Below are 8,713 nucleotides of genomic sequence, written 5' to 3'. Positions count from 1 at the left end.
TGGCCCATGGTGCCCTGACACGAGATGACACTGGTTTGTAATGGTTCCTTCGTGAGAAGCAGTAGCTCCCAGCTCCTGCAGAGCTGGGACAGCCCAGGCACTCCTCTGGGAGCAGACATCCCTTCTCTGCTACTGGGGTAGAAGCCAGACACACTTGCACACCAATTAAAAGCAAATCCAGCTCATTCCCATTTGTTCTACAAACTGCAAACAAAAGTGGAAGGAAAACTGATCAGTTTAATACCCTCATGTTAGAAAAGGACATCCTCACCCCCAAAAAATAGTAGAGACAAAAATCTGCTGCATACACACAACTCCCAGAGTTGTAGAGACTTTACTTCAGAGTGGCAGCTCTGGGCAAGGTCACTTGGTGAAATGAGAATAAAACTTCTCGTATCACTCAGAAAGCACAGGAACGTCTCTCAAGAACTGCTTCACAAAGCGTTTCCCTGCAGGGTGTGCAGCTCCTCTGGAATGACGCAGCAGCCACTTGCAGGGCAAAGCCTGCAGAGCGGTATGACTTCTGTATGGTAGTAATTACAATGACTTTGGAAATAGAATCAAATTAAAAAAAAAAAAAAAGCCAAAAAAATTATTTAAGACACTTTTTTGATCCCCTTGAGTCTGAGAGTGCCCTTCTGCTTTTACTGTGTCCATGCCTTCAGCATTCCTGGAGGCAAAGGAAGCGCTGTTATCTCTGTGTGCACCACAGGGAACCAGGAGACAGAGGATGTAAGGACAGGCTTTTCAGAGGTGACTGGCAATTCTGAGCCCCGTATTTGGGATGTGCTACTTGAGAGATCCCTACCTGCAGAGGTGAGGCTAGCAGCTTTGGCTTGCATTCAGTTTAGTTGCCCCTAGCTTAACAATCAAATATGAAGGTGCTTAAAAGAATAAAAAATCTCCAGTCACTGTTGAAATGTCAACCTAAATAACTTGCCCTGTCATACATGGGAGACTGGGATGGGGCTGAGTAAACTGAACTGCGTCCTGAGTTGCTGAGTAGCATCTGAAATCCCAGCTCTCCATCCTTTGGGACACTGGACATCCCCAGAGGACGTGTGTCTGTGGCACCAAGCACCCAGAGCTCAGCTCTCGAGTCCTGCACTTGCACAACTTCCTAACGAAGCACACTAGTGTGAAGGGTGCTGGCGTTAGTTAGTCATCAGGGTAGCAGCAGGTAAAATTGCCTATTAAAAACAGGGCTCCACCAAGAGCAGAGGGAGATACCATGAACTTGAAAGCTCTTATCTTCTTCCTTCTCTTTGTACACCCTTAAACATTAGTGTCCGGGCTTCAGCAACATGCTGCCCATCACTGACTGACACTTGCCTGTTACTATAATATCTTTGCTGTGTCATCCAGAGTTGACCTTGGAAAAGAGATCTAATATATATTCATAACTCCTTTTAATTTCATCATTAGCTCTTCTGTATACCTAATTTATCACCATAACTATGTCAAAGTGGGAAGCCTGCAATTTTCTTGCCAATATAAAGTTGATGTAGTAAGAAGACATCAGCGGAGCGGTTACTAATCTGCTGTTCTGCCTTCCCAGCTCCCCCACCTGAAGGTAGCTGCAGAGGAGGCAGGTTTTCTTTCCCAGCCATGCCAGTCTGTTAAACTGAATGAAGTTGTTGCTCCACTAATTACTCCGTTTATACCTTAAACACATTAATAAGGCTGGGCTTGAAGATGAATATTTCATGAAAGTATCTTTATTAAAAAATTAGAAAGTTGTTGAGAGAGCATTAGCATCATAAATCACAATTTGGACATGATGGCATATCAACAAAGAACTGATGTACAAACCCCCAGCTGATTCCAAGACTGTCTGGATCAGTGGTTAGCTTAGGGTTAGTCCTGCTGAAGGAAACATGTTGATACAAGAATAAGGCTTATCTTTAGTGCAGGTGTCAATCTGCTGATCTTAAAATGAACCACAAAGCCACAAAACCCCCGTGTAACGGACAGAGAAATCCCGGTCTGGAGAGCAGAGAGACAAGACTAAGGGCACTCAGCAAGGTGGTAGCAGAGCTGAGCCCAAGTCCCATCACACTCTTCTGCCCACAACATAACGCAGGCTCCCATCACCTCCGAGAGTGACCAGTGGCATTTGGGTCCGGCTCACCCGTAGCTCTGATCTGTACATCTCACGAGCACCGCAACCGCTATCGTGTTCACAGTCCCTTTCCAGCACTGCAACGCCTGATCCCAACAGCATCCTGGTGCTGTGAAGAGCTTCGTGCCCCTCTCCAGCCAGCTGTGCTCTCTCCTGAGGCCAGTGACCAAAGCCCCTGCTTGGAGTCACATCTAGGAGAAGGGGGAGCAGCCGCCAGCTGTGCGTGGCTACGTGCAGAGGGACACGCTGCAGCTCCTCTGCTCCACGCACACAAGCAGCACCTGCATGAGAGCCCCAAGAAAACGTGCTCCCGGGACCTCCTGCGTAAGGCAGGGGCACAAGCCACAGCCAGGACAAATTCAATCACTTGTTTCAGAGAGCCTTGTAGGGTCTGTGGGCTCACAGCAGAGGGGAAAGAGCCTGTCCTTGACAGGCAGCAGAGACAATACCGAGAAGCCAGGGCAATGCTCAGAAATGCTCAGAGAAACTCTATTTGCCACCCAAGAGCTGGAGATGTGCACAGACATAATTAAGAAGGCTCCCTCCAAAGGCAGCCTGCATGAAGCAGACACAGAGCTAAGCTAAGTTTGCTGAGCAGGCCTGGAAAAGCCCAGAAACACATGGAAAAACAGCACCAGAAGCTATTTACAAGGAAATGCAGAGGAGGACAAAGGACAAAGCAGAGGAGGAAAATCTGGTGCAAAAAAATGCACTGCAAGTGCTTTACTTCTGAACGGTGAAGGGCAGGGTATATCAGCAGATGCCACACAAGGTCATCAACAGTAATTACTGCAAGAGAAATCATTATGTCAAAGCTTCAGGAAAGAGGAGGAAAAAAGTATTACTGATTTGAAGTGATAGGGATTAAGGAGAAAGCAGAAGGTTAAGGAGAAAGCAGAAGGTAAGCAGGCAAAGAGACTGACGGTAAGCAGGTTGGGTTCCCAGGCATTTCTCAGCATCACACAGAAAAGAAACCAAACCTGCAATTAAACAAAGCAAAATTAAAGCTTGGCAGGATCCAAACACCCCTGAGGAGATTCTAGATTACACACAAGATGTTCAGGCACTCAAGTACCTTCTCTGGCAGCACATGAGAACTGGATATATCATCATGGGTGAGAGGTGCCTGGAGAGGTGTCACAACATGCTGTATTGCTGCCTGAGAGACAGCTGTCACATGGCACCAAGCAGAAGCTGAATGACCAAGGCCCAGGTTTGGGACATGACAAGCCTGAGAAGGGAGGAATAAGCAATAGGGCTGCCATTGGTATTGGATACAGCAGCTTCAATAAAGTTGTGTAATTTTGTAATCCAAGTGAGGCCAAAGCTGGGATGAAATATTCATATGGTAAAAACATGAGCAGAATAAAACCAGGCAACTGAAGCAGACTACATCCCCAATCTCCTCACATCCAAGCTGCTAAAAGACTCCAGTCTTCAAGCACACGAGCAGTCGGCAGGTACCTCCCTGACTACACGGCATGTTAAGAGAAAATATAATGAGAGCAACACAAGGAATGGCAAAGGCAGCTCAAGGCAGAGTCTCCAGCCACGGCACAGTTATCAAGGCAGCAAACAAGCTGTGCATTTGAACAGATCCAGACAAGCTAAATAGTGCATTGAACACACATCCATCCAAGTGCCTACCACCAAAGAAACCTTACCTGACTTGGCAAAAGGAAGAAAAGATATCCCCAGTGTTGCATGCCAATGCTGGAGATTGGCATGAGCTAGTAGGCAAGGAAAGCAGCCTCCTTGCCCGTTTTGAGCACCAGGATTGAAGTACAGATGGCTGAGACTGTCATTTGGGATCAAAAGTAGAGGTGCCGCCAGCAAGACACACTAACAAGACTCTCAGGGATCCATGTCACTGCTGATGACATTTAGGGGTAGAGATGAGCAGACAGCTTGCTGGAAGCTGTGACAGTTAAAGGGTACAACTGGCTTTGTCAGCCAAAATAATAGGGAAGCAATTGGACCCATTCAATAATACCAAGCTGAAACTGTATGTTGCTGCACTATTCACTTGGTGATCTTCCAAGGGCAGCCTGGGAGAGGTTCAACCCAGGGCAAAACTACTCAGGGAGAAATCAGCTGCCAAAGGTCATTCACTAACCGTTGCTGGATGCCCCAGAACACCCTCAGCACTTGCTACTCAAGGGAGCACATGGAGCAGTGACTTGTTCAGATCAGCCTCGCGAGTTATCCCTGCTGGAGCCAAGCCTGGCTGATCTCACAAGTGTGCCTTTGCCACACTCCCCAGCTCACCTGGAATATTGCATCAGACAGGTCTTTTGGCAGTACTCAGCCCTCTCACCCCCCATAACGGAGAGCTGGCAGCCCCGGCAGAGGCAGCCTGGTTTCATCACTAGCCTTTCTTGCTGCACCATGGACTGGCCTTATGTCCTGGTTTTGACTGGGATAGAGTTAATTTTCATTCTAGCAGCTGGTATAGTGTTCTGTTTTGGATTCAGTTTGAGGAGAATGTTGATAACACACTGATGTTTTCAGTTGTTGCTAAGTCGTGTGTATACTAAGCCAAGGATTCTTCAGCTTCTCGTGCCCAGCCAGCAAGAAGGCTGAAGGGGCACAAGAAGTTGGGAGGGGACACAGCCAGGGCAGCTGACCCAAACTGGCCAAAGGGGTATTCCAGACCATGCGCTGTCATGCCCAGTATATAAACTGGGGGGAGTTGGCCTGGGGGGATCGCTGCTCGGGAACTAACTGGGCATCGGTCAACAAGTGGTGAGCAATTGCATTGTGCATCACTTGTTTTGTATATTCCAATCCTTTTACTATTATTATAATTTTATTATTGTTACTATTATCATTATTAGTTTCTTCCTTTCTGTTCTATTAAACTATTCTTATGTCAACCCATGAATTTTACCTTTTTTTTCCTGATTCTCTCGCCCATCCCACTGGGTGGGGAGGAAGCGAGTGAGCAGCTGCGTGGTGCTAAACCACGACACCTTGCCACCAGCAGTTAGTCCCTAAGAAAAGGGTTCACTCCCCAATCAGCTGACCCTCTGTCAGGGCCAGCAATACTCAGGACCAGGGATGCTCAGGACCTTTTAAACCTAGTGAGTTTTAATCAGTGGAGAGCCAGCCCCAGCAGCACGGTACTAGAGATTTTTTTCTAGGTGCCACATGGGCAAGGGGCCACCCCTTTGTAAGGTCTGGGCCTGTCACCTAGAAGTGGAGGTTTTGGCAGCAGCGGGTGAAGCATTTGAAGATTAACCCCTGCCCAGTGCCGCTCCCCAGGGAGTCACAGGGAATTTTGCCACGGACATCCCCTATGGGCAGAAACACACCTTCAAAGATGGAAAGCAAAGTCCTTCAAGGAGCTTTGCTGGTCCCATGTCCCCCCAAAGTCACCTGCTATTGTTTTCCAACCCTGTAAGTGAGAAAAAAAAAATGTTAAGTGGAAGGAGTCGCAGCGCATCCCAGGGGAGATTTCCAACGCAGCCTGAGGAAGGCTGGGGCTCCCAGCCCCGCACCGCAGAAGGGACAAGACCTGGGGGTAAGGGGGAACCGATGGATCCTTCTCACCGTCCCAGCAGGGGATGAAACCACTGGGTGCCAGTGAACGGAGAAATCCCCTGTGCCAGCTCCTCGTCTGCTTCCCCTCCTTCCCCGCAGAGTGGAGCTGCGCTGCCTGGTTTTAGGCAAGTCACAGCCGGGGCCAGTGATGCAGCTCTGGATGCAGCTCCCCAGGCAGCCAGGCTGCATCCCGGCACTCAGCAGCGTAAATCGGATCTGCATCAGGCACCTGAGCTCTCCAGCTAGCCAGAAAGCCCAAGTCAGAGTCTGGGCTGGTGTTTCTCCAGCTGCAGGAAGGCAGGTGACAGCCCCTGTGGCACTGGTAGGTTGTCAACCCAGTGAACAGATTACGGATAGACCCTTGATAAAGCAGAGATGCTTCCGAACTGTATCTGCAACTGCCAAACTCGTAGCAGGAAATTACACCTTTGAAAGGTTTTTCTATTGAAACTATTTAGGACGCTGATCTCATTATTCTAAAATAAACCTTGGGTGGGGGACGGGGGGGAAATCACTGAGGGCTCTTTGATGTCAAGGGTTGGATTCCGATCCAAGCTGTGCGTGTACAATTGCACCAGCCTCAGCTGAGTTGCTTCTGCTCCACACCCACATAATGGAGACAGTAATCTGCTCTCCCCCATCACATCTACCATATGCACTCTATGCTGGTGCTCTAATACGGCTGGAAACCCAGACGAGTCTGCTTTCTTGGGATGCTGCAGCTGAGCTGAAATCACAGGTGGCCACAGCAATACAACTTCTGAGATGACATCGTAATATTTTTAGCCGAGCCAAGTGCTCACGAACAAGGCAGAAATGACACATCTGAGAGCTGAAATCCTCCCTTTGCGAAGCAGGCACAGCAGAGCAGGGCAAACACATGCCCACGTGGATCACTTCCAAACGCTGCTTGGGGTGGAGGAGCTGAGTGACATGGGACCTCCTGGAGCATGGCAGCGCCACCAGCCAGCACCCACCGGGGTGGCTCCTCCTGGATGGGGCTTTGAACAGGGTCACGTTCCAGTCATCGCTGACGTGACCACTGATAATAGAGATACAGCTTGTAAGGGACAGGTGAAATGCAGCCATTGATCTACCTGTCTTAGTGCTCTGGAGAGCAGGTTGAATACAGATAAAATTTCTTTTTCTTCTGGAAAAAAGAAGCTTTTACGGAGCTAAAAAAAAAAGAAAAAAAAAAAAAAGAAAACCCCATGGACACACTTCATCAACTAAAAACCCCAAATTGAATCTTTTTGTAGAAACCAGACATTCAAAAGACAACCATTTTGTGCAAAACCCAGTTTTCATTTGTAAAATAAAAAATGCTTTGCTAGATGTTTTCGGGCAGCCCCAGCACCTTGTCCATGGAAGCAGCAAACAGCAGACATGCAGGAAACGCTCTATTTAAATAATTTAATTTCTTTCCTCTTCCTTCTATATTCTCCAAGGGAGAATGTGCTTGTGATAGACTCCAAAAGCCACAGAGATGCCCTATCTCTGAATTGGAAGTTGTCAGGCTTCCTGTCTGTTAGTGTTGTCTCTCTGCACTGTATGGTCCTCTGGACAACTAACGTCTCTGTGCATAACAGTAACATCTCCGGATCTCATGTACAAGCCAAACCGTGCTGCCTCTGCTCTTGCTAATGCAGCCCAACACGGTTTGGTAGCTTCCTCTCCATCCTTCTCCCAAAAGTTATTCCTCTTATGTGACAGCGCTACTAGGAAAAAATGATTTCCTTTCGGTAAGTGCCCATATCCTTCTGAAGGCAGGCAGGCCAAAACACAGAATGACAAAGAGATGCTTTTTGATACTTTGGCATCAACTAGGTGATAGCAGCAATAGCTGTGATGAGTTTACCAGCCTCTGCCCAGAACAGTGGAGCAGCAGTCTCTGCCCAATTTCTCTGCCTGCTCACAGGAGAGTGAATTAAAAACTCACAACAGGTCCTAGTGCAAAGTGGTTAGCCCACCTACACCACTGGAAGGTGGATACATGTTTTGGGTATTTGCTAAGAGTCAAAATGATCCCAGGTTGTCCTCTCTCAGCATCTTATTTACTTATCCTCTGTCAGCATCTTGTTTGCTGTATGGAAACAGCCAGCCTGTTGAGCTGGTGCTCTGGCAGCTCCGAGCATCTATAATTCAGATATCTACACTGACAGTGTTGAAAAATACACCACAAGTCAGGTCCTACATTTTTGTCTTTGCCTATCTGCATTTACATGCCATCAGCCAGGTCTGCTATACCCTCCTAGACCCCACTGCCGGCAGGGGCTCAGCACCACTCAGCACCATGCTTACTTGGCTTTTTGAATACTTTCTTCAGCTACGAAAATGCTCTTTCCTGGTCTCAGATACACACTGTATGGCATTTGGACTAAACACCTGCAGCTGCCTTTTTTATTTTTTTCCTTCTCTCCTTTTCCTGGTAACATTATGTTCTCCTAGGGAGGAAAAACATTAGCCTGGTGCTTGGAATGATTCAATTACTCAGCAGTAGGTTAGAGAGAAAACAAACATTAGATGCTGCTGCTTGCATCCTCTAAGCAAAAGCCTTGCTGGAGCACAGATGAACTGGAATTTCAGACAGCATCTTTGGACCAGTAGTCCTAAACTACTGAAATAGTTTGTACCCTACTTTAAAACACTTTTTTTGACAAAGGGGATTGATTTACAGCCTATGGCTATGGATTCATCTTCTTAAAAACATCTGGATTCATTACTTATTATCAGGCCTAAATATTCTTCCCCCCTACTTGGAGGGAGCTGTGAAATTGAGCTAACACATCCAAATCCTGAGTTTCATTAATAATCATGTATGCTTTTGGAGAGTCCCATTCTCCTAGCAAATGTTTGGATAAACTAGAGGCAGATACAGACATCTCCCACAACCTTCTTCATGAGATTTCATTCGAAGGAAGACTGTATGGCAGCATTTGCTACCTCAGCTTTACACTAGCCCTGGATGTTGGCACACATGAAGCGTTGCAAAAGCCGGTGAGAATTTGTATTAACAGAAACGTTCATGCCAGAAGTACTCATGCTGAC

The 8,713-nt window shown here is 47.4% G+C and overlaps 1 long non-coding RNA gene across 2 annotated transcripts; it reads right to left on the bottom strand.

Moving 5' to 3' along the window:
* Window positions 1–1,696: 1,696 nt before the first annotated feature.
* LOC138685407 (uncharacterized) lies at window positions 1,697–5,977 on the bottom strand. 2 transcript variants are annotated; one of them, XR_011324643.1, is made up of 3 exons: window positions 5,437–5,977; window positions 3,198–3,353; window positions 1,697–3,102 (listed from the first exon to the last, which is right to left on the bottom strand). It is a non-coding gene; the product is annotated as an uncharacterized lncRNA (long non-coding RNA). The 2 variants fall into 2 exon arrangements; XR_011324642.1 differs by having other exon boundaries at window positions 1,697–3,353.
* Window positions 5,978–8,713: the final 2,736 nt, after the last annotated feature.

This window comes from Haliaeetus albicilla, chromosome 5 (genome assembly GCF_947461875.1).
Source record: "Haliaeetus albicilla chromosome 5, bHalAlb1.1, whole genome shotgun sequence".
In the NCBI taxonomy this organism is placed as follows: Eukaryota; Metazoa; Chordata; class Aves; order Accipitriformes; family Accipitridae; genus Haliaeetus; species Haliaeetus albicilla.
The sequence above is the reverse complement of the archived record's forward strand: the minus strand, read 5'-3'. Positions and strand labels throughout refer to the sequence as shown.